At 36.5% G+C, this 25,787-nt stretch overlaps 1 long non-coding RNA gene across 1 annotated transcript; it reads left to right on the forward strand.

Annotated features, from left to right (window-relative positions):
- The first annotated feature begins 19,240 nt into the window (after positions 1 to 19,240).
- Positions 19,241 to 25,497, forward strand: LOC115926756. The gene is made up of 5 exons (XR_004065250.1): positions 19,241 to 19,517; positions 21,972 to 22,106; positions 22,697 to 22,825; positions 23,711 to 23,850; positions 24,946 to 25,497. It is a non-coding gene; the product is annotated as an uncharacterized LOC115926756 (long non-coding RNA).
- The last annotated feature ends 290 nt before the right edge of the window (positions 25,498 to 25,787 follow it).

Below are 25,787 nucleotides of genomic sequence, written 5' to 3' on the forward strand. Positions count from 1 at the left end.
AAGTTTCAATATTATCTTGGGCAATAGTTTTAACCATGCCCCTCAAAGAATTTAAATGACATGCTTGGTTTTGTTTCTTCTCTTTTGGTTTTCATTTAACCTTCTCCATAAAAAAGCACTCGCTGCAAGCGACCTCTACGTTCAACCAGGCCGGAACGTCACAATCCCATGCCTGTTAAACATCCCCAAGTCGAACATAGGGTCCCTCTATTGGCAGAAAATCAACAACTCAACCCAAGGTTTCGAGACGCTGTATTCCTTCATCAAGTTTGCAAACGGTCTAGGATGGCAGAGCCCTCTACGGGGATACGTTGCCAATTTTACAGATCTGGTGTTATTAAATGTGACTTTTTCCCATGATGGCGTTTACAATTGTAGAATCTCGACTCACAATGCACCTCAAATTATTGACAGGAAAACGTATCTTCATGTAATACGTGAGTAGTTATTAATTTGTTGACGATTTGAAAAATGATTGAAATTTAGTCCTAAGATTTTCCTACATTTTCTCTCTCTATGTATCTATCTATCCTCTCATCATTCTCTATCTTTAGGAATTGAAATAGCCTACTTAGCAAGATCTACCAAACGGGAGTTTAGTTGTAATCTGTGAATACATATTAAACACACTGTTACTGGTATAACTTTGCGTTTTAGCTGCTAGAGCAATGCCGGGCGTGGGAATGGCAGGGTACATCCTTACTCTAAATGGATAACGAATGCATGAATACCACATTCCTTTCTTTTATGAGAAGCAGTTTAATTTTTTTTTAATGCAACATACATAATTAAATTAATGCCCCTACTATTATTCCAAGATTGCCCGCGTTCAGTTGATTAGGGGAAAAGTATAAGTTCTGTGACATGATTTGTCCGGGTCATGTAGGATATTCCCCTAATAAGAAGAAAACAAAATGCCTGATTTATCGACAAGAAACTGACCTTTTCTCGATTATTGGACATTTGGGCTTTCCGTACATACTCCCCCCCCCCCCTCTCCCTCTCCCTCTCTCGCTCTATCCTCTATCAGTTGTGTGTGCCTGATGTTCTCACAGGCTTGGTACTTGATACTTTGTACTTGGTGAGTATTACCTTTATCAGCTCAGTCGGGAAGCTATACTGGGATGGTAGGTGATGCAAGGAACTGGAAGTAGTGTCATGACGTGCATAAATGGTGTGTGGACAAAGCAGTTGTCAATTAACAAAATAAAATATTCGAGTGCAAGTAAAAAAAACACACCAACATTGCATTCTCTCTGCCCTTCTCTCCCACTCTTCCTACTACATCATTTGTTATCAATGTGTATCACATTCTCACATTGTCGTTGTCGTTTCCGTGTCCATCTTAATTCTTAGTACCTCTCCTGGATATCGAAATACGCAAGAGTAAGGCAGGCACCGTGCTAAACAACGGTGAAATCATCCAAGTTCTCCATGGCGAGGTAACTGACGTAGAGTGCGCTGTTGTTGGCAACGTGTCCCCTGTTGTAGAGCTACAATGGTTAACATCGGAGAATCACAACCAAGCTTCTGTGTCCACTTCACTGCCTAACGGTCCTTCTAGCTCAGTCAAACTCAATGGTTCCCGTGTTACGCACGAGGAAAATATCACATGTCGGGCCGTCCAATGGATTACAGGGCGTCCTTACCTGACAATTGAGTCAACTTTTATTTTGAAGAGATTGCGTAAGTTTATTGCAAACTATTATGACATTCTTTTGCTGCTTCAACTTTGATTAGATTACTGAATAAAGTTTGGTCTTCTTATGTAATTACATTGTAAGTATCAATGAAACTCTCTAGAAACAATTGGGATGAAGTTGAGTATGTAGTATGTTTTATGTAAGTAATGAATTATATTGTGAATTTTTGCTATGATGAATTGAAAAGATGTTGACCAAAAGTTGTTTGGAGGTCTCATGCACTGAACAGATTCACGGGTTCGATAATTTTTTTAAATATAAACCCCTTTCAAAAAAGTTTAGAAACTCAAGTTTTGCTGAATATATCTCTCTTTGTCATGGGATAATTATCCTTTCTGTAGTATCATTAGAAATCATGATTATTCCTCCTAAAAATGATAACATATTTTGTAGCTGTCCGTAGATATGGAATGAGCAGTATATCGGAAAAGAGGGAAATTCCCCCCCCCCCCCCAAAAAAAAAATCTGGCAACATGCACTGTTAAGCGTTGGTATTCAATTCAATTCAATTCAATTCAATAAGGGTTTATTCATGACGCTCTGGCAGCCGAAGCTGAATTGCAGGTCATTTATACAAGGTAAAAACATCATGATATTTAAAATACACTGAGCATTATACATGTTAACATAAAATACAAATCATGACATATAAAAGGATAAATATAGCAAATACATTCATACACATAATAGGCAACATCATTAAACATAAACATATACAAAATACATGAAGCTTACTTTTTTAAATAATAATCATTTAAGATACGAACGAAATAGGGAATAGAGCTATCACTAACATTTCCTTTACTCGAGTATCCCATTTTAAATCACATTGAATATAAACTCCTAGAACTATGATTATATTTTCTTCATTTAACAGTGTCTCATCAATATACAACAGTTGGTGGGTTTGATTTTTCATAAAAGAGACCGTCATAGCAATGCATTTAGTTGGGTTAAGTTTCATATTATTGAGTAAAGACCAATTTTCTAATAACAATAATTCCATTTGCAATGTTGATATTTGTGTACAGGTCCGGCTTTCAACTATAGTTAAATCATCTACATACTTATAAAAAGGGAGTACACAATCTGGACATGCATCGTTAACCATAATTAAAAATAATATAGGCCCCACTTTTGTACCTTGAGGGACTCCTACATTGCTAAACAGTGTACAAAACAGGAGCCCTATCCTCTTCAAAGAAAGAAAAAATGCATAGCTAAACGAGATCGTTTCCAAACTTTTTAAATATGACCTTGCCCTTTATCTTGATACAATGCACATTCCATGACAACTAAATCATAAATAATGCTGTACAACTTTAGAGACGAATAATCACACTTGTAATGATACTAAACAAAGCTAATATTATCCCATAACAAAAGATATATATATATATATATATCAGGTCTTTCGTCTTATTTGTGCATGGCTGATCGCCAACGAAACGGAGTTAAGTCTGTTCGTTGCTACGGCAGGCAGCCAGTGAAAACGAACTCGTTTGATCAAATTATGGAAATACAAGCCTTATTTTGAATAAACAGACCTTTGTTATTCCTAGCTCATTTTTCCTGATTGAGGTGTCATTTGAAAGGGCAGAAATTGAACTTTTTAGAAATGTGATTTTCTTTTTAAAATTCAGATACAGCCCGCCAAATGACTTTTTGGTTTCCTCTCTTCAAATTGCTTTTATTCACTCATGCGTGAGATTCGAATCATATGAGTTCCATCAAATGAAAGAGGAGGAAAGAGAAGCTTTCCAAAGATGTGTCATTTATTAATTATAATTGTGATTAAGTTATGATAAAACATCGATAATTCTCGGTTTCGTTTCGTTTTTTTTTCTGAGACGCACTGTATAATCAATCAAACTTCTTTTCCAAACTTTTTTGAGGGGGTTATTTTTGTCCACATTTCACGTAACAGGGTAAGTTATATGACAATCCTCTTCCAAAGATATTTCTGCTATGATATCTTAAGGGACAACAGACTATGGCAAAGCTTGCAATTGTCTTGACGAGAACTCGACAACGTTCTCTTTAATACCAGCCCTGTATTAGTAAATAGGGGGGGGGGGATTGGTACACACGTGACACCTTTTTTCCCCGATTAGTTTCTTATTTTACATCAGACTATAGATAGGATAGGTAATAAACGGTAATTCTATACTTCGAAACACATTCCCAATGTTTAGGAAGTTTTTATCTTATATACATTTAAAAACAAATAATTTGCTTATTTTCTAATAATGATGCTTTCAATATTACCTGTTAATCCATTCCAGAGTCAAATCCATTTGAGATTGAATACTAAGTGGGAAAAAAAAATCGCTATATCAATAGAATTTGAGAGATACGGGACAAATACTGAGTTTAACTTGAAGAAAAAATTAAAAACAGAGTTACAACATCATAAAATCAGCTTCAGGAAACCATTATATGACTTTACTAAATAGCTCAAAATATTAGGTAAATAATGTTTGCAGTTTATATTAATGAAACACAAAATGGCAACACTGTGACGTATATTCCGTGGTCCCTTCCCATATGCACCGTACTGAGAATTTCAAATTTTCGTTTTCTTACTTTGCAGGACTGAAATGTTTCATACAGGGATTATTTAAAAACATATAAAGTGTCATTAGCATTTAGGGGCATATATAATTTTACGACTTTCTGTTGGTACAGGGCAAATGTGAGAGAAGCTTCAACAACACATGACAGACTTGCCAGTTTATATTTTGATTGATTGCAATATAACAAATTGAAAAGTTTAGAAGTCGGATTTTGCTGAAACTTTAACTAATATGTTTCAAATATTTTGTTTAACTTCTATTGTAACCAGCTTATTGAATTCCCCTTTAATTATTCCGTTACATTTAACTCTTTGTTTGCCACATAAACATTACCTTTGGGCAAAATTATATTTATAATTGAAAAAAAAAACCGAACTCTTCAAGATTAGTCAAGTGTCTTCAGTGCAATATTAATCCAGTATGCATTCTGAGTTTACCCGCATTCAGTTTATCAGAAAAAAAAAAATTTAAGCTACCATTACTTTCGGGACATGTACAAAATTACCCCAAATAGAGGAAAACCAAACGCCTGGTTCATCGGCAATGAACTGATTTTTTTCTCAATTATTGGACATTATGGCTTGCCATAAATATTCCCTTGGACCTCTCTCTCTCTCTCTCTCGCTCTCTTCTCTCTCTCTCTCTCTCTCTCTCTCTCTCCCTCCCTCTATCGTTTGTGTTTGCCTGATGCACTCCCTGGCTTGGTACTTGGTATTTAGTGAGTAATCCCTTTGGCAGCTCAGTCATGAGGGTCTACTGGGATGGTAGGTGAGGCTATTCTATCCTATTATCTTTCCCTCTCGTCCTACTACAGTATTGTTTATCACTGTGTATGGCCTTCTCACCTTGCCTTTGACTATCCCGTGTTCATCTTTATTCTTAGTACCCCTCCTGGAGATTGAAGTACGCAAGAGTAAGGCAGGCACCGTGATAAACAACGGTGAAATCATCCAACTGCTCCACGATGAGGAAACTGACGTAGAGTGCGCTGTTGTTGGCAACGTCTCCTCTCCTGTAGAGCTACGATGGGTCACATCGGAGGATCACAAACAGACTGCTGTGTCTACTTCAATGCCTCACGGTCCTTCCAGCTCAGTCAAACTCAATGGTTCTCTTGTTACGCACGAGGAAAATATCACATGTCGGGCCGTCCAATGGATTGCAGAGCGTCCTTACCTGACACTCGAGTCATCTTTTATTTTGAAGAGATTACGTAAGTTAATTGAAAAATATAAGGATATTCTTCTGATGCTTCAGTTTTCATTGGATTATAGGATAAATTTGAGGTTTTGTCATGCAATTACATTGTAAGTGTCGATGAAACTCTCTATAAACAATTGGGGCGAAGTGGATGATGTAATATGTTGTACGTAAAAACTGATTTATACTGTGTCTTTGTGCAACGATGAATTGAATAGATGCTGACTAAATGCTGTTCGTAGGTCTCATGCACTGAACACATTCATGGGTTTGGTACAAATCTTTAAATATAAACCCCTCCAAAAAAGTTTAGAACCTCAAGTTTTGCCGATCATATGTCTCTTTGTCATAGGATAATTACCCTTTCTTTAGTATTATTAGAAATCATGTTTATTCCTCCTACAAAATGATAACATATTTTGTAGGTTTAAGTAGATATTAAATGAGCAGTACAATGGAATAAAGGGCAAGGTCAAAAAATCGAAAAGTTGCCAAATTCACCGGTAAGCGTTGGTATTGCTATGTAGTGCATAACACAGGAGCCCTACCCTCTTCAAAGAAGGAAAATGCATCGCCGAACAAGATAATGTATAAACTGTTTGGCCCGAATTCACAAAGCAAGGTTTGAGCTCAGACCAAGGTTTGAGCTCAAACCTCCTTTTGTTCCGCCAAACCTCCTTTTGTTATTTACAAACCTGGTTCGTAAATAACAAAAGGAGGTTTTGGCGGAACAAAAGGAGGTTTGAGCTCAAACCTTGCTTTGTGAATTCGGGCCAAACAGTTTGACCTTGCCCTTTATTTGATATATTGCACATTCCATTGCTACAAAATCATAACGATTGCGTTACAACTGTAAAGACGAATAAACATATTGTGTAATGATACTAAACATAGCTTTTTGAGAGGGTTTTTTAAGTCTACGTTTCACGTAATAGGGTTAGTTATATGACATTCCTCTTCCAAAGATATTTCTGCTATGATATTCTTCAGAAGGGACAACATATTATGGCAAACCTTGCAATTATCTTGACGAGAACTCCACAACGTTCTCTATTTTTAATACCAGCCCTGTATCAGTAAATTGTGGTAATATGTACCCACGTGACATATTGTCCCCTTTTTATCCGATTAGTTCCTTATTTCACATCAGACTATAGATAGGATAGGTAATAAACGGTACATTTATACTTGATAGCTAGATAGATAGTCGAATTTACTTCATTTATCATAAATAAAACATTTACATAAAATAGCATACAATATGACACACACATATAAAGTCAAAATAACATATATTACACAGATACTCATTCAATATAATATACATCATACAGGTTATCTGGACAAGATATAGGGAAAAGTGAGTAATAATGAGATTGAGATGACATCTAGAAAAGAAATGCTTTATAAGTGCTGCCACCTACACAAAAACTGAAACTAAAATTTGAAATTAGGATAGAATGAGAGTATAACAAGACCAGATTGAAGATTTACAGCATAAAAACAACAACAACAACCTTGTCAAACATTGCTAATATATCTACTCAATAATGTGGTTTTATATCTCCTTTTAAAAACATTCGGTGATAGCCTAGATTTAATAAATAATGGTAAAATCTTCCAGATTTTTGCCCGGGCTCTTTTTGTTTTAATACAATTTTTAGCTGTTGAGGTGCAAATTAGGCTAGATTCAAGTTTGAAAGTCCACGTGCATATCGGCATTATAACAAACGAATTCTAAAATACTGTTTGGTTTATAGTTCTGTTAAACATTAGTACATTAAAATTGCCATTTCATAATCAGAAACATGATATATATTCATATTATGTTCAGGTTATTAAATAACGGCTTTGTATAGGCAATAAAATTGTCATGCGAAATGATTATCACTGCCCATTTTTGTAATCTGTATAAAAGCAGCATTGAATATGTAGCCGAGGAATTCCAGGCAAGAAACCAGTATTGAAAATAAAGTAAAATAATGAGAATTATAGATCATTTTGAGTATATTTTGTGGATAATGCTTTAACTTTTAATGAATACTTGTATTTTTAGAAATATTCGTGCAGATGACATTTGTCTCGTAGAAACACCTGTTGAGTACAGATACTTGGAACATATATTATTTCACAAGTAGTAGTTCAAATATTGCACAGCACCCGTAGAAAGAATATTTAAGACCATGTACAAAGTAATGACGCTTCTTTGCGAATTAAGTAAGGAAGAAGAAACTTATAATCTCTATAAAGTAATAAGGCCTCAGAACCGAGTAGAGAAACAAGCGAAGAAATAGGACAAGAATTAAGATGAAGCTGAATTAGCTTTGCTGAAGATCGACTCAAGACTCTCTAGAATACGTGTGCTCTATATGAACAGCTCAGGAGAAGTGATAAAAATCGGTGTGGCAAGCAAGTGTAATGTGCCTGTATAAGCTATGCCACTAGGTGATTACACATCCCAACCCATAGGGTGTGGAATGTGCTTGCCAGAAGAAGTATGTGTGGCATTCTAGTAATGTAACAGGTGTCACTAAAGAAATGAATGACAATGGAATAAAAGGCTAGACTTCAAGCAACACAATAAAGACAAGACCATAATATATACAAATACAAAGTTCTCCTAAGGTCAAGTCACTACAACATTAACATGTTCAATAAAGGATAATTTACTATTGATATCCATACCCTAATTTGTTAAAGAAGAACAACGATCAATAAATTGTTTTCATTCAACGAAACAACTATTATCAATATAATCAATCGACTTGTTTGAAAAAAAATCATGATATTGTTTTAATTATGTTTATAATGAATTTTGATTGTCTAACGATTGAAACGAATAATCAAATTTCCAGTATTATAATCGCTAAAGAACAGACTGGTGTCATCTGCAAAATATAAATATTGAAGTATGTGAGATAGTAGTAGTAGTAGCTGTCTGTCGCGAAGCGACAATGACCGCCTTCATTTTCACTTTACAGCTGTTCTCCATACAGCTCGCTGGCCTGCAGCAGTTGTCCAAGTCTTGGTTTCAATTTGCCTCCGCTTAAGGTTCCTCTTGATCGTGTCCTTGTAGCGAAGCCGTGGACGACCAATCCCTCTTTCGCCAGCGGGTAGTTGCGAGAATAGTACTTGCTTTGGTAACCTCTCAGAGGGCATCCTGATGACATGGCCTGTCCATCGTAGGTTCTTCCTGATGAGCAGGTCCTCCATAGAAGGAAGGTTTGCTCGCTCTAGTACCTCTTTGTTGGTCACCTTGTCCTTCCAACTGATTCTCATGATTGCTCGAAGGTGTCTCATCATGAACGCGTGAAGTTTCTTTACTTGACTTGTGTAGAGAGTCCAGCTTTCCGCACCGTATAAGAGAGTGGATAGGACGATAGCCCTGTAGATTTTGCACTTCACTCTTGTTGAGACATGATGGTTGTTCCATAGCCTGGTTCGCAGTCTTCCAAAGGCACTGTTGGCCTTTGACATTCTTTTCACCAGCTCAGAGTCGATGCATCCGTCTTTGGATATAGTGCTGCCGAGGTAAGTGAAGTCATCTACCTGGTTTAGGGCTGTCCCATCCACTAGGATCTCCTCCTCCTCTAGGTGGTCTGTACCTGGTTGGAATAGTACTTCAGTCTTTTTGATGTTTATTTGTAGACCGAACTTCTTTGATGCTGATGAAAATACATCTATAACATGTTGCATCTGCTCTGGTGTATGAGAAACAAGAGCACTGTCATCTGCAAAGAGGAGTTCCCTCACGAGAATCTGTGTAGACTTCGTCTTAGCTTTGAAGTGTGCGACATTGAATAGGTCGGCGTCTTGACGTGATTGTATGTAAACGCCTTCCTCAAAGTCCGCAAAGGCCTCCTCCAGCATCGCCGAGAGAAAGATGGAGAACAGCGTAGGGGCCAACACACATCCTTGTTTTACACCGTATGTGAGATATGTTACATATATCATTCATAAAAGTAAGAAACAAAAGAGGACCAAGTATACATCCCTGGGGTACTCCACATCTGAAGACCTTTGAATTTTATTCATGAGTAATAAAGGGATCCGGTAACCTTGTCTTAGATCCTTTAGAAATAATTCTTGATTTATCTCATGTTGCAATGATAATTGTAAACCTTTAGGTCAGTCAGGAACTCCATGACTTTTACAAGCCGATCGCCTGTCTGATTAACAAGATATTAATGATTGGAATTACAAATTTTGAAAACCGTTCACTACAGTCCATTGGGAAAAACGAGTATGGTAAAATCGGTCACTCGAAGATTTTTACAGAAATAGGGTTGTAGACAGTTATTGTTATTTACAGCAGCACCACTTTCAAATACAGGTATCACTTTGGCGATTTGTAAAATTATCTCGAAAGATTACTGACAACATCGAAGAATTGAAAATATCGCAAGAAAGAAAACGAATAATGTGGACGACTCTTTAACTAAAGAAATATCTATCACGTCGAAACCAGTACTCGGTCGATTCTTAAGATTAGAAACAATATCAATTATTTATTTTGGAGTAATCGGCATAAAAAAAAGCAGATTTATCATTTCTTTCTAAATATTGCACATAATAACACGTAGAGTTGGAATGAGTATCTTGGATATTGATTTTTAGAAAACGTTGAATTCCTTGGCAATATCATTATCATTGATGAATCGATCATCTGCTATGAGTTTTTTACATTTGTCTTTTTGGAGAATTCGCCCATGGTCTATTAATTAAGTTACATGTTTTCTCCATATCAAATTGCACCTGTAAACAATGTTGGTGATAATATTCATTCCGATTTCTTTGTTGATTGTATTTTTTACATTTAGTTCTATACAATTTATAAGAATTTTTATTTTTTTATGGAGTTTGACAATTTATGTATTTGTTTATATATAGGATTTTCCGGCGAAATTCGCTAGTTTGTCATTTGAATTCATTTACTTTGCATTTAGCTAAGCGCAGATCGGCTTTGCCATGCCAATTATCGTTCAATTTTCCCGTTTTGGTATTCAATTTAGAATTTTGGTCGAAGGGTTTGATAGATCTGTCATTCAATTTAGAAACTGCTCAACTAGCATTCAAATTAATCGTCACTTGTCGAGGCGTCATTTTTTTTCATTCAAATTAGCACCTGTCATTCGTATTCGAATTATGTTTATTCAAATTAGGAATGTAAGGGGGAAGAAATGCAACACACGTTTACAGTTTGAAAAAACAACAACAATTAAATGCATGATTTGCCATTAGGGTCTTTTCTGTTAAGCCAAATTATAAAAAAAAATGTTTAGCGTCCTGTTTTTTTTCGAAAAGTAAAAAGGAGGAGGCACTTTTTTTTTATTTTTATTTTTCTTTCAAAATGGCCTACGACATTTTTTATTTGTATTTTTATAAAATCAGATATAGATCCATTTTAACAAAAAATTTCAACAAAAAAATAGGAGGCGGCCCCAAAAAGGAAGCGGGCGGGGAAACTAAACATGTGTATTTTTTAAATGGCCTTATTCCATTGATTAATTTTGAGGACAATACATATGGGTGTAGTGAGACATTAGTTAAAGAAGGGGCGAAATCAAATTATATGGCATTTCTGCACGGACATATTTATATACCCCGGAAAATTGGGATACAAAAATACCTACCCCAGTCACAATAGTGTACCCTTCCTCCATAATAAAATTGTGATAAATTGATGATGAAACACAAAACAAACAACTTCCTTACATGCAAATTTACAAAAATATTGAGACCATCAAGTCAACATAGATGTTAGTAGTTTTTTTTTCTTCTTAACAATCAAACTTAAAGGATAATGAATATCAGATAAATCTAAAAGTATATAAAGTGTATAAAGGCAAGAAAAAAAAACTATGATGAAATACACATGGACAAATACAATCTTGAAAGAGAAGAAAGAGCTATAAAAGGTGTGTAATAAACGAGAAATGTATATTGACCATCAATTTAAGTGCACAAATTGCTAATTTGAATGCTACAAATAAATTTGAATGCTAAAAGTACACCTTCGCGATGTCTTCTTTAAACCACAAGTTGTTATTTCTGGGCTTTTAAGTTTTCTGAACTTTCGGAAACAATCATCATACTTAAAGAAACCTAAATTGATTTTTTAAAAAATAATCATAGAAAATATTTTGATTTCCATTTTCAAAGTACCAACATACGGCTTTAAGCTTTTAGATGAATATTTGAATATTATTTTCACATATATCACGTTTCACAATGGGTGAATATTCTATGTTATGGATTGTGTTTAAAACTGTGTATCACATTCTCACCTTGCCTTTGTCTATCCCGTGTTCCTCGTATTTCTCAGTACCGCTCCTGGAGATCGTTTTACGCATGGGTAAGGCAGGCACCGTGATAAATAACGGTGAAACCATCCAACTTCTCCATGGTGAAGAAACTGACGTAGAGTGCGCTGTTGCTGGCAACGTGTCCTCTCCTGTAGAGCTACGATGGGTCACATCGGAGGATCACAAACAAACTGCTGTGTCTACTTCAATGCCTCACGGTCCTTCTAGCTCAGTCAAACTCAATGGTTCTCTTGTTACGCACGAGGAAAATATCACATGTCGGGCCGTCCAATGGATTGCAGAGCGTCCTTATCTGACAATCGAGTCCACTTTTATTTTGAAGAGATTACGTAAGTTAATTGCATATTATTAGGATATTCTTCGATTGCTTAAGTTTTGATTAGATTACATGATACAATTTGGTCCTGTTATGCGATTACATTGTATATCTAAATGAAACTCTCTAGAAACAATTGGGGACAAGTTTATTATGTAGCATGTATTATGTAAGAACTGATTTATAACATTAATTTTTGCAACGATGCATTGAATAGATGTTGACCAAAGGTTTTTCAAAGGTCTTATGCACTGAACACACTCATGGGTTTGGTACAAATGTTTAAATAAAACCCCTACAAAAAATTGTGAAATCAAGTTTGACTGATTAAATCTCTCTTGTCATGGGATTATTAACCCTTTTTAGTATCATTATAAATCGTGTTTATTATTACTCCTGAAAATGATAACATATTTTGTGGGTTTTGGTAGATATGGAATAAGCAGTACATCGGAATAAGAGACAAGGTCAACACAAATAAAGCAAATTCACCGGTAAGCGTTGGTATTGTTATGCAATGCATAACATAGGAGCCCTACCCTCTTAAAAAAAGGAAACAAATTCATCGCCGAACAAGATTATTACCAAACCTTTTAAGTCTGTCCTTGCCCTTTATTTTGATATAATGCACTTTCCATGACTACCAAATCATAACTATTGCGTTACCACTGTAAATAAACACACTTTGTAATGATACTAAACATAGCAAAGATTATCACATAGAAATTGAGATACTGTCAATCAAACTTCATTTTCCAAACTCTTTTTGAGGGGGTTATTTTTGTCCACATTTCACGTAATAGGCTTCCAAAGATATTTCTGATATGATATTCTTCATCAAGTACAAAAGATGATGGTAAAGCTTGCAATTTTCTTAACGAGAACTCCACAACGTTCTCTTCAATACCAGCCCTGTATTAGTAAATGGGGGTATTAGGTATCCACGTGACACACTGTCTTTTTTATCCGATTAGTTTCTTATTTCACATCAGACTATAGATAGGAAAAGTAATAAACGGTAAATTTTTACTTCGAAACACATTCCCAATTGTTTAGAAGTTTTTTTTTTTTATCTCATCTACATTTGTTATATTTAATTTGTTTATTTTTTATAATAATGATGCTTTAAATATTACCTGTTAATCTATACCAGGGTTAAATCCATTTGAGATTGAATACTAACTTGAAGAGAAATCGCTATATCAATAGAAGTTGAGAGATACGGAACAGACAATAAGTGGAACTTGTAGAGAAAGTGAAACATAATTACAGCATCCTAAAATTAGCTTCAGAAAACTACTAGTTGACTTTACTAAAGAGCTCAAAATATTAGTTAGAGAATTATTGCAGTTTATATTAATGAAACACAAATTGCCAACAATTTGACGCATATTCAGTGGTCCTTTCCCATATGCACTGTACTGAGAATTTCAAATTTCCGTTTTCTTGCTTTGAAGGATTGATGTGTTTCATGCAGGGATTATTTTAAAACATATTATGTGTCACTGGCATCTTGGGGGATATATGATTAGATGATGAGATGTAATTTTCAGGAATATATAACTTTACGATTTTCTTTTGGTACAGGGCAAATGTGAGAGGAGCTTCAACGACACATCAAATACTTGCCAATTAGTTTAAAAGTCAGATTTAGCTGACACTTAAACTGATATGTTCCAAATATTTATTTAACTCCTATTGAAACCAGCTATTGAATTTCCCCTTTGATTAAGCCGTAACATGAAAATGTTTATATGCCACTACGACATTCTTCCTATGCAGTATCGTATTTATAATTGAAAAGATAAACCAAACTATTCCAGATTAGTCAACTGTCTGTAGTGCAAGATTAATCCAGTTTTTATAGGGTTGTTATTGGGAAATTTAAGATCGGAAATGGGTAATGTTAAAAATGCATTGTGTCGGGGAAAAAATCCTTCACTCATACTGTGGCTAGTTTATTGTGCAAGATTGCGGGTATGACAGGTAAGCGGCCGTGCAAATAGCAAAGAAGGCAACCGAAGTGTAAACGTTGTGCCACAATAATGTTTGTTCGCCCCTTAGCGGCGCAGGGCCATTAGGTTATGTATTCACGATGCCTGCGTGTTACATAGTTCCTAGGCCACGTTGCATAAAACCTTGCAATTAATGGTAACTTCCATGGTAACATTGATTTGTTCGGCTGTTGAGTGAAGTTCCCATGGTAGTTAATACTGATGGCAAATTTACCATCAGAGGTAAGTAAAATTCATGCAACGGGGCTCAGGCATTGTGCATGGTAAATATATGATGATCTTGCCCCGCGCACTTGACGATCCTGCCATAAAAACTAAGTTATGTTTAATGGCCCCACAATTTATCCTGAAATTGCACGCATTTAGTTAGTGAGAAGAAAAACATACAAGGTACTATGGCAGGCTTTCCGGGTCATGTACAATATTCCCCGATTAAGAGGAAAACAAAATACCTGATTTATCAGCAATAACCTGAGTTTTTCTCAATTATTGGACAGTGTGGCTTGCCATACATAACACTCTTCCCCCCCCCCCCCTCTCTCTCTCTCTCCCTCTATTGTTTGTGTTTGACTGATGTACTCCCCGGCTTGGTACTTGGTGAGTTATCCCTTTGCTTTGGTAGCTCAGTCAGGAGGGTCTCGTGTTATGGTAGGTGAGGCGAGTAACTACAAGGAGTGCCATGAAGTGCAGAAATGGTGTATGTATCAATTAACATTAAACTATTCCAGTGCAAGTAAAAAACAGTCTTTCTTTTGCATTCTCTCTGCCTCTCTCAGCCTCTCTTCCTACTACATTATTGTTTATCACTGTATATCACATTCCTACCTTGCCTTTGTCTATCACGTGTTCATCTTAATTCTTAGTACCGCTCCTGGAGATCGTTTTGCGCAAGAATAATGCAGGCACCGTGATAAACAATGGTGAAATCATCCAACTGCTCCACGGTGAGGAAACTGACGTAGAGTGTGCTGTTGTTGGCAACGTGTCCTCTCCTGTGGAGTTACGATGGATCACATCGGAGGATCACAACCAAACTTTTGCGTCCACTTCAATGCCTCACGGTCCTTCTAGCTCAGTCAAACTCAATGGTTCCCGTGTTACGCACGAGGAACATATCACATGTCGGGCCGTCCAATGGATTGCAGGACATCCTTACCTGACTATCGAGTCAACTTTTATTTTGAAGAGATTGCGTAAGTTATTTGCAAATTATTAGGATATTCTTCTGATGCTTCAGCTTGGATTAGATTACAGCTTGAAGTTGAGGTTTTGTCCTGCGATTACATTGTAGTTGTAGATGAAACCATTTAGAGGCAATTGAGGAGACGTTCATTATGTCGTATGTGTTATGTACGAACTGATTTATAATGTGACAGTTTCCAAAGATGAATTAAATAGATGTTGACCTAATGTTCTTTGGAGGTCTTATGCACTGAACACATTAAAGGGACTTTGTAACATCGTTCAGATGAAAGATAATGGTGCTAAGGTAGTGATTTCAATGCAAGATGTACAATTAAAGATAATCTGAAAATTTGAGTGAAAACGGACCATTATTTATGGTACATTTGGGAAAAACTTATCTGATTGATTCCAAAGCAATAAGATGGCTGTAGATTCCATTCCAGATATTAAAGTGTTGACAGATTTTGTATAGCCTGTTTTATGTCTTTTTTCATGGAAAAACGGCTGGGAAAATTCAAAAATGGTTGGGAGAATTTACTGTTAATCCCTGTTAGAGGGTGTCATACATTGACGCCTTCAAAGAACACCATATTTATGTTCGTGGTTTGAAAACATGTTCAGGATTTTTTGCATGACAGAGGGTTATTACAGTAGAAGGAATGTAGTAAGTAACATTTTATACACAAAATATATATATATTTTTTTTATCAACCTTCAACAATGTTACCGAGTCATTTTAATGAGTTTGGTACAAACTTTTAAATATAAACCCCTCACAGAGTTTGAAAACTCAAAATTGACTGATAACACTCTTTTTTGTCATGGGATAATGATCCTTTCTTTAATATTATCATAAGTTATGCTTATTCGTCCTTAAAATGATGATATATTTTGTATGATTTCTCAGATATTTTAATGAGCAGTACATCAAAAAAGGGGCAAGGGAAAAAAATGTAATAGTTACAAAATGCACTGGTAAGCGCTCGTATTGTTAGGCAGTGCACCACGAATAATGGTCCGTTTTCACTCAAATCATTCACATGGAAGCACTTAAAGATATTGTATGCCTTTTGCAGCCAACATTAAATTATGTAGATCTTTGCAGGAATTATGAAAATGTCACGTATGTCCTAACTGTGAAATTTAAACGTTAGGACTGTCCTAGTATTCAAATTATGACCTACTACAAATGGGCACTGATCGGTACCATAATACATTCATGCACCTGACTCTGGAAACAAGTATCATAATAACATTCTAAACATGCTTCCACGCCTTGATCTCATCACGACCGCCGCCAGTCAGCCATTAGAGAACCAAAACTGTGCCTTGAAGAATCTACAAAATGCATGCTCAAAAGAAACTGATTCGCTTAAAACCACGGAAATGCGTGTGCAGTTGTGGCGTACACATAAATATTGACGTGTATGAAGTTTTCAATAGGAAATTATAAGTAGTTTACAAGAGAAACCTGTAAATGTGGCTGTAACACGATGATTTTAAAGTTCATTTTAAAACTTATCCTATCCGTTTCCAAGGAATAGAAGGTAATAGGACAGTAAATAATATGTATTTTTCAAAATTTGTTCAGATGTTCAGATGTATGTCCACCAGTGTCCACTTCTTTAATAATCAATCTCATATCACACAAATTGTCATAACCTGGGGTTTGCTGCTCCTCTAACTGGTCTTAAATCGCAATACTTTTTCTAAAACTGCATTCTGGGCCCTGGCCCAGCGAAAAGAATCTGAAGTAATGTAAAAGGTTCGTTTGTCTGTGATGATGCGTGAATACATAATTAACATTGTCGCGTCAAATTATTGTCCTTATCAACATACATATTATCAGGTGGCGGCGGTCGTGATGTGATGCGTGATTACATAATCAACATTGTCGCGTCAAATTATTGTCCTTATCAACATACACATTATCAGGTGGCAGCGGTCGTGATGTGATCAAAGAAAGACTCTCATCATCAGTCCATCTGTAGTAGGGTCCATTGTCAGACACTATTGAGTGAATGACCTCTGTTTTTCTTTGGTAATAACATACATAGCATGAGCTGACAAGGGTACATGAGCATTTGTCTACATCAATAACCCACTTCTTGTAATGGCCAAAATTAAACTAATTGAATCTTTGCGCAGTACAAAACGTACGACCATTCGGTTCAAGGGTTTGAAATTCCGACCATTTTAATAATAAAAGGACTGCAATCCCTAAATTCGATTCGACATATTACGGTCGTTAATTTTCCCACAAAAAAAATATTCTCAAACCTTTTCGTTTAGAGGGAAGTTCTAAACTAGTATTATCTTTCAAATGCCGTTGCAATTTAAACTTTTCATTTCTTGGCGTGCAAATGGGACATAGAACCTTTAGGTATTTAAAAAAAATATATATTACGAAAATGGCCTACTGGATGCATGCCGCTTTCTCCGACTTCGAATCATGTGGTTTTCGCTTCCGGTCGGATGATCGCATTACCCGACCCTGTGTGAAACATGCCCCTTTATTCATGAATGTTGGGGGTAAATCTTGTGAGATAACGCGACCACTCGACCAGACGCGATGACCTGATGATTCTAAGTAGGTCCTTTTCTCCTGCTCTATTTAAAAATTGGACAGATCCTCGCATGGATATTTTGAACTGCACTGCCCAAGTTGATTCACAACCTGATGACTGCTGCCTCATTGATGTGTCTTCAAATCTGTCTACGGTAAAGCCGATTTCTCTTCATGTGATTGCATTGCAAAAGAAACTGCCAAGGCTCAATATGTAGTTGATTATAATCGTTCACATAATCAGCGATGTTTTAGACTCATAGAATGTAATCGTGATCACATCTATTTACGAGAACTGAACCTAAAGTATGTTCAGACTCCGTAATACGTCATTGTATTCTGTTTGCACACTTAACAAAAAGAAATGGACAAGGATATTGAAATTACCTTAAGCCGAGTTGTTGGAAGTCTTAGCGCTCGTGTTTATCGAGAAATCGACTAATTTGGTTTGAAAAAAGAAAGAAAAAAAAAGAAAGAAACACAGGAATGGGTATATGAGGATAAAAAGAAGCTTGGTCTGAACTTCTCAGCTATTTCCCCTAACATGTCGAATACGAGGAGGTTTTAATAGTAGCCGTTTTCAAGAGGTTCTTTGTTGGACAATATTGTACCAAACTGACTGAAGGTTTTCTTGGAGAATGTCATCCAAAAAACAGTTTTAAAAATCCCTCAAATTCTTGCTTCACCTATCCTAGAACTCGGTATTCGTTTCAAACTTAACCTGCGAGGCTAAGAACACCGTCAGCCCAGTGAATCTAACGTGGTTTCATCAGCTGGGCAATCAGTCAAAAGAAATAGAAACGACAGTAGGCTACGCCATATCCGCCGTACCCGATCCCGGAGATATAGAAAGCAAATGGACATGTTCTTTGAAGGATCATGAGGGCAAAACATGGAACATGAGTGCATGCTTATATACAAGTAAGAATGATTTGGATTCATTAGTTTCTTGTCACCTTAATAGCGTAACTTTGTTTAAATATTTTCTTTGCTAATATATGTATATATATATATATATATATATATATTTATGTAAAACTAGTGCTACGCGGACATTCTGTCGGTATATCCCCGTGCTACGGGGACTTGCCGCGTTACGGGGACTTGTATATGTCCCCGTAACACAAGCCCTTTCTGACGGCTCCAATTCTTGGATTTATTGATTGCCCTTTTATACCAAGTTAGCAGGAGTAAATTGTAATTTAAATCCGCTGGAAATTTTACTGGAAACGCATTTTCCTGTTTTTAAATAAAGTTTACAAAATAGTATTGATCTTCCCAAAGATCATGACGGACTCTCGATTTCAAAGGCAAAAAGCGCCAACTTGCGTTGAGATGTGAACAATCTAGGGTTAGCTGCCTAGGGCTAGCTAGCTGGCTAGGGTTAGGAAAACTCTAACATTTTCGTACAGTATTGATTTTCGCTTGATCGAGCGACCAGGGTATCTGACTGCGATGCGCGCCTCCTTGGCCGGGCCGGCCAGCCGGGCTGGTCGACTCGCGGCTCTAGCTAGCTACTAGACTGGACGCCAAACGGTGTCGTGAATGCATGCACATTTTTGCAGGATCGACATGATTGCTGTCGACGTCGATGTCGAGGCAGCTTACTCGACGAGCTGGACGAAGGCTGGTATGTACTTTACCCTGTGTTGTTAGTTTATCATAGACTAGGAGGATAAATTAGAACTAGATCTAGATCTAGACTCTAGGCTACTCCTACAATACAAATCTATCGTTAACAATCACAATGCATGGCCTCTTTTCCTTTGCCTTTGCTTTTGGCTCTTATTAATATTATTATTTTAGTGTTTTTTTTGGTGGTGAATTAGATTTAGAAACGACCAAACTGAAAGACTGCTGCTGCGGTAAATATGAAGGAGGGGCCATATGAAAGCGATAGGTTTGTCGATCTAAATTCTTTATAGAACTCCATCCATGGCCAGGAAGCTCCGACGCCGACGCCAAAGGCGTCGAAAACAGGAATAGACTACTAACCAATACTAGACTAGATCTAGATCCATCTAGTACTACTACTAGTCTCTAGATCTAGTCTAGCTAAACTTGCAGTTACCGTGTTGCACTAGCCGTTGTAGACAAGCGCGTAGCCAGGATTTCATTTTAGTGAGCACGCGAAGCCCGCGTAGCGGCTCCCTAGGGGGGTGGGTGCAGCTTTGACGTTTCATTAAATTATTAGAGAAAGAAGACGATTCGTTGGACCGTACTCGACTCTTAATCCTTATCTAAATTCAGTTTCTTTTGACGTTTCATTAGAGAAAGAAGAAGATTGGTTGTACCGTCCTCGGCTCAACTCTTAATCATTGTTTGAATCAAGCTCCCCTTCCTCTGCGCATAGCGCGGAAGCTTTGACGTTTTTAATTAGATTATTAAAGAAAGAACACAATTTGTTGTACCGTTCTCGACTCTTAATCCTTCTTCTTCCTACGTCCTCTTCCTTTCTTCTTTTTTTTTTTTTTTTTTTTTTTTTTGGCCGGCGTTTTTTGGGGGGCGATCGCCCCCACCTGGCTACGCGCATGGTTGTAGAACTAAAAGGTTAACTGTACTAGCAGGCAGTAGCAGCACATACCCGTCTTATACTATTACATTAGGTCTGAATCTATGACTGAGTGCATCCCCCCCCCCCCCTGGGCATAAGGCGCGCACTTTAATAAGCCACTCGTACTGTAGACCTGATTTTGCGCGTCATGCAATTGATTAAAAAAATTGCCCTCGGGCTTGGCTGACACTGTACAACTACAATGTACATGCTTGAAGAAACCATCGTCTGAAATCTGAATACTTGTTGTAGATGCTTTGAAATCAGTGAAAAGCTTTCTGTTCGACCATTGGCACATACAGTACATGTACGTCAGAGTTTGCAAAGCATGTCAGGTAATTTACAAGAACTTGGCCTATATCCCATCATCTTTTGCCGCCATAAGAATTAGTAAAATGTGAGTATGTTACTATGTTCACGTGAGGATTTATTGGATCCAGGAGGCCAACATTGCCAAGTTATGTATTAAATCAAATGTCTGTTCACCCTCTAAACAATAATAATAATAATAATAATAATAACCGAAAGCCACAGTTTCATTGCCCTTTAAGGTAAGGTTGATCCAGGCCAGCATCCCATACGTCCCAACACAACATGTAAATCGCTTAAGTTATAACAACAATCCATGGACGTGGATATATAGATCTACAGTACCATACAGTACTATACAAATTATGTAATTGGGTGTATATGGCCCCTGATATCTCGGAAACCTAAATCTAAGCTCATATGGGAGTTTGCTTAATTTCAATTTGGACCTTGAAAACCCTGGGAATGGAAAAAAAGCTAAAATGGCCCATTTTTGAGAAACACGTACCCTTTTGCCAAGCTAAGGCTAGATAGTTTGGCAAAGGCAAGCGCCCAAAGTAAACGTACATTGTGTGTGCGCCAATTCTTACCTGCATACATTCAAAGCATGGTAGATGCGTACATCCTAGACAATGGACTAGTCTCTATCTGCAGACCCATGAACAATTACTGTAGTATTGTAATGGGTATTCAAATTATACAATTAGTCTGGAAACTATTTTTTCTGAACTTATTAGTGGAATGGACTGGACTACTAAAACTCATTTGTAAGATTATTGATTACGGGTGGTGTTTCCGTTAAAAGTAGAGACCTGGTATACTGACAAGATTTGACTCAAGTCGCCCAAAAATGACATTTGAGTCTTTCATCCCATGCCAAAATCATTGTTAGATATGCCCGAATGATGTATGAAAGTTTCATTGAAAAAGAACTCTGCTTTCCTGGTTAAAACAGCAATAATTTGTGTCAGATTTTACAACAAATTACTGTATGACGTGTATACGGTTTATTTGACACATGGTTACACATGATTAATTCTTCTAGAAAAACTAAAATTCAGTGTAATAGCCAATGAACATGTGTCAAATTAACATCTTGATCTTTCCGTGCTGTAAGAGAAACCAGTGCTCATATTAAGATAGCAATGAATGCAGAATGCCATTTTGTGTATATATTTTTGTGTTATTATGTATAAATGTCTTCTTATTTCTTTACTACAGTAACAAACCTGTGCAGCATTTGATCGTGAGGCTGTTTGAACAACCACATACATGTACTTAGACCAGCACTTAGACCAGCTTAGCATCAGGATGCATGTCAATGTGAAGAGGCTGTGAAACCTCTCCAAATGCAGGGTAAGATTTTCAAAAATTGTACCCCTCCTTGATTTTGTGAAAACACTGAAATGCATCTTATCATCCTCACATCACTTGGTGCCATACACAGTGACTCGTTTCTCCCAGAATGTCATCATTGTCAGCAAATTCTTTTATTGTGTTGTTAGGAAGGCCAATCGGCTAGGTCGTTTCAGGCCGGGTCTTATTTTTTCGTACCCCAGCGAGCCCAGATTCCAGTATGAACTGTTCACCTATTCACCTATTCACCTATTGTTAGATATGTCCGTATGTCATGTGTGAAAGTTTCATTGAAAAAGAACTCTGCTTTCCTGGTTAATACAGCAATAATTTGTGTCAGATTTTACAACAAATTACTGTATGACGTGTATACGGTTTATTTGACACATGGTTACACATGATCAATTCTTCTAGAAAAACTAAAATTCAGTGTAATAGCCAATGAACATGTGTCAAATTAACATCTTGATCTTTCCGTGCTGTAAGAGAAACCAGTGCTCATATTAAGATAGCAATGAATGCAGAATGCCATTTTGTGGATATATTTTTGTGTTATTATGTATAAATGTCTTCTTATTTCTTTACTACAGTAACAAACCTGTGCAGTATTTGATCGTGAGGCTGTTTGAACAACCACATACTTAGACCAGCACTTAGACCAGCTTAGCATCAGGATGCATGTCAATGTGAAGAGGCTGTGAAACCTCTCCAAATGCAGGGTAAGATTTTCAAAAATTGTACCCCTCCTTGATTTTGTGAAAACACTGAAATGCATCTTATCATCCTCACATCACTTGGTGCCATACACAGTGACTCGTTTCTCCCAGAATGTCATCATTTTCAGCAAATTCTTTTATTGTGATGTTAGGAAGGCCAATCGGCTAGGTCGTTTCAGGCCGGGTCTTATTTTTTCGTACCCCAGCGAGCCCAGATTCCAGTATGAACTCACTTTCATACATAAAAAGAGGTCACAAACAATTGGACTTCGATTATTTATTGCTTTGCCCCACTATTTATAAAGGCAAAAAACTGAATAAACTGAGATTCAAACCCTCACGTCAAATCCAAAGTCCTATTAGTAACACGCTGTCCTTACCGATTGAGCTGACGATGAGTTGATGACAGATTGATTTGTGGGATATGTATGAAAAAAATATTAGTCTTAAACATATTATCAAATACTTCAGGGAGCCCTATGAAATTTAAACATAACAATTAATATATTCAGTTTTACCAGATGAAACAAGGAAAGAGTTTTTAACTTTACAACAAGGGGAAGTGAGTGGGTATCAAATTTTACTGTTTTATATTATACGTATGGCACGTTTCTGGAGCAAGAATCATTTTTAATGAGCTTTGTATGTATTTCCCCATATTTCATTGCAATAATTTAAATGTGTTAATATAATCGCGTTATAAATATAGCACAATATCTTGAGATGTGAAAAGTTTTTTAAATTTATACAACTCACCGATACTTCTTGATAGCTTAGAGGAAATATTATTTATGTTTATGATAGCAATGCATAAATGCAGAACGCCATTTTGTGTATGTTTTGATATTTTTGTATTATTGTCTTCTTACATGTATTTGTTTACTACAGTACCATACCTGTGCAGCATTTGATCGAGAGGCAGTTTGAACAACCACATACTAGACCAGCACTTAGACCAGCACTTAGACCAGCTTAGCATCAGGATGCATGTCACTGTGAAGAGGCTGTGAAACATCCTTAAATGTTGGGTAAGATTTTGCCAGATATATCTCATCACATGTGTCGGGACCCTTGAGAGATTTTGTCCCATGAAGAGTCTTGTGATATCTTAGAGCACCTGTTGATGGATCAATTTGTAACTTGTTATGTTCCCACATTGTGGGTGACAATGATATGATTGATATTCGGATCATGGAATAAAAGGTCACAAGGCTTTATGATAACTGCTAAGGTGTACAATATCATAAGAACCAGTTGACACATTACCAGTAATATGTGTATCTTTTGGATTTTGGAGGCCTTTAGATAAAATGTCTCAGGGCTTATATATATTTACAAACATATTGTATTACTGTGATCACATTATTTAGACAAAATATCATCAAGTTTTGTACCTGTATGTCTCTTGAGGGGAAAATATTTGGTCAGAATTTGGGGACACAAGTTCAAAAGGTCAAGGTCATATGACTGCCGGTATATTATAAATACATGCTAAGACTGTTTATAATGGCAAAATCTCAAGAACTGAATATCAGATTTCAATCAAACTTGGTACCTGAATGTATCTTAGGGGACTTACGTACCTTACCATTTTGGGGTCATGAGGTAAAAGTTCAAGGTCACAGAATTTATAGGTGCGAAATGGCCTTTATTTGTAAAAACTCAAGAAATGAATGTCAGATTTTAATCACACCTGGTACCTGAATTTTATGAAGCCAATGTAGTGGTACAATCTTGGGGTCATGAGGTCAAAGGTCAAGGTTACAGTAATCATTCTAAAATAGCTTGTAATTATGATTTCTCAGGATCTGGTTGATGAATTACCATCAAAGTTGAGTTTACAGATTAATTCAGTGCATGTTAATTTTGGCTTGATAGCGGAGTCATTATTTTCAACTGAAGATGATCTCTTGCTCCTCAACCCCTTACGATTCTTAGGATTAAATGAATATCGGCCTTACCTTTCCCAGTTTGCATATGTTTTTGTTGTTGATAGAGTGCTTATCAGGGTCAATCTTTTTCGTCTAAAAGACAAATTGGAAGATTAGTCCTAACCATTTGTATTATCTTTATGCATTGATAATTGCCACTGATATGCCCATTTTCTTTCTTTTGCCCTATAGGTATCGATGGATATAGGGTTAACCACACAGTTTATCACCCCAATGCGTCAGAGAAAGGACATCAATACTGAAGTGGGTATGCAAATGGATTCTATCTATTCAAAACCATGAAAGAACCTGCTATGGCACAACCAGTAATGATGTTTCCCTCAAGCGGAAAGCAGTAGAGTGGACTTTCGTTTGATTAGTCGCCACTAGCACCACAGAATTCATGTACATTACAGCAGGGGTGTGCATGATCCTAACAGACAGCCATTACCAACATAATCAAGGCCATATTGAATGTTATTGAAATGTATGTTTTCCATAAGTTTCAGTAAATGGAAAGCATTGTCACTTTTTGTTTAAATTCCTATTGCTTAAAGAGGTAGTTCAGTTTTGGTAAAGTGGGTGCTACACAAAATAATTTGTTTGTGAGATAATGAAAATCAAGTGTTAAATTTGAAATTTAGAAACAGCTGAAATATCAATAAATATATCCAGTCAGAATAAATTTGGGCCCCAAATTTATAAGATGATTTTTCTAAAAATTAATAAAATGCTTACACTTTTCAAACATTTTTAAAAGAGGTTTTTAAAAAGTTGTTGATGATTTCTTTATATCATCATTATTTCAACACAACATCACAAGCACAACTTTGTATGAAAAATGGTTCAAACCAATGTTTTTTTTAGAGCGCCTTCTTGTGTTTCAATGGCTCTTTTTGAATGATAACAGGTTATTTTTCTTCCATAGTCTTCGTAATTTTCTATAACTTTCAAGCATGGTGAAATAATAACTATTAGATTGTAGTGTTGTTGTTTTATGGTAACTAAAGCTTAGCTCTACCAAAATTGTCCAC

This window comes from Strongylocentrotus purpuratus, unplaced genomic scaffold (assembly GCF_000002235.5).
Source record: "Strongylocentrotus purpuratus isolate Spur 01 unplaced genomic scaffold, Spur_5.0 spur5_scaffold_2, whole genome shotgun sequence".
Taxonomy (NCBI): domain Eukaryota; kingdom Metazoa; phylum Echinodermata; class Echinoidea; order Camarodonta; family Strongylocentrotidae; genus Strongylocentrotus; species Strongylocentrotus purpuratus.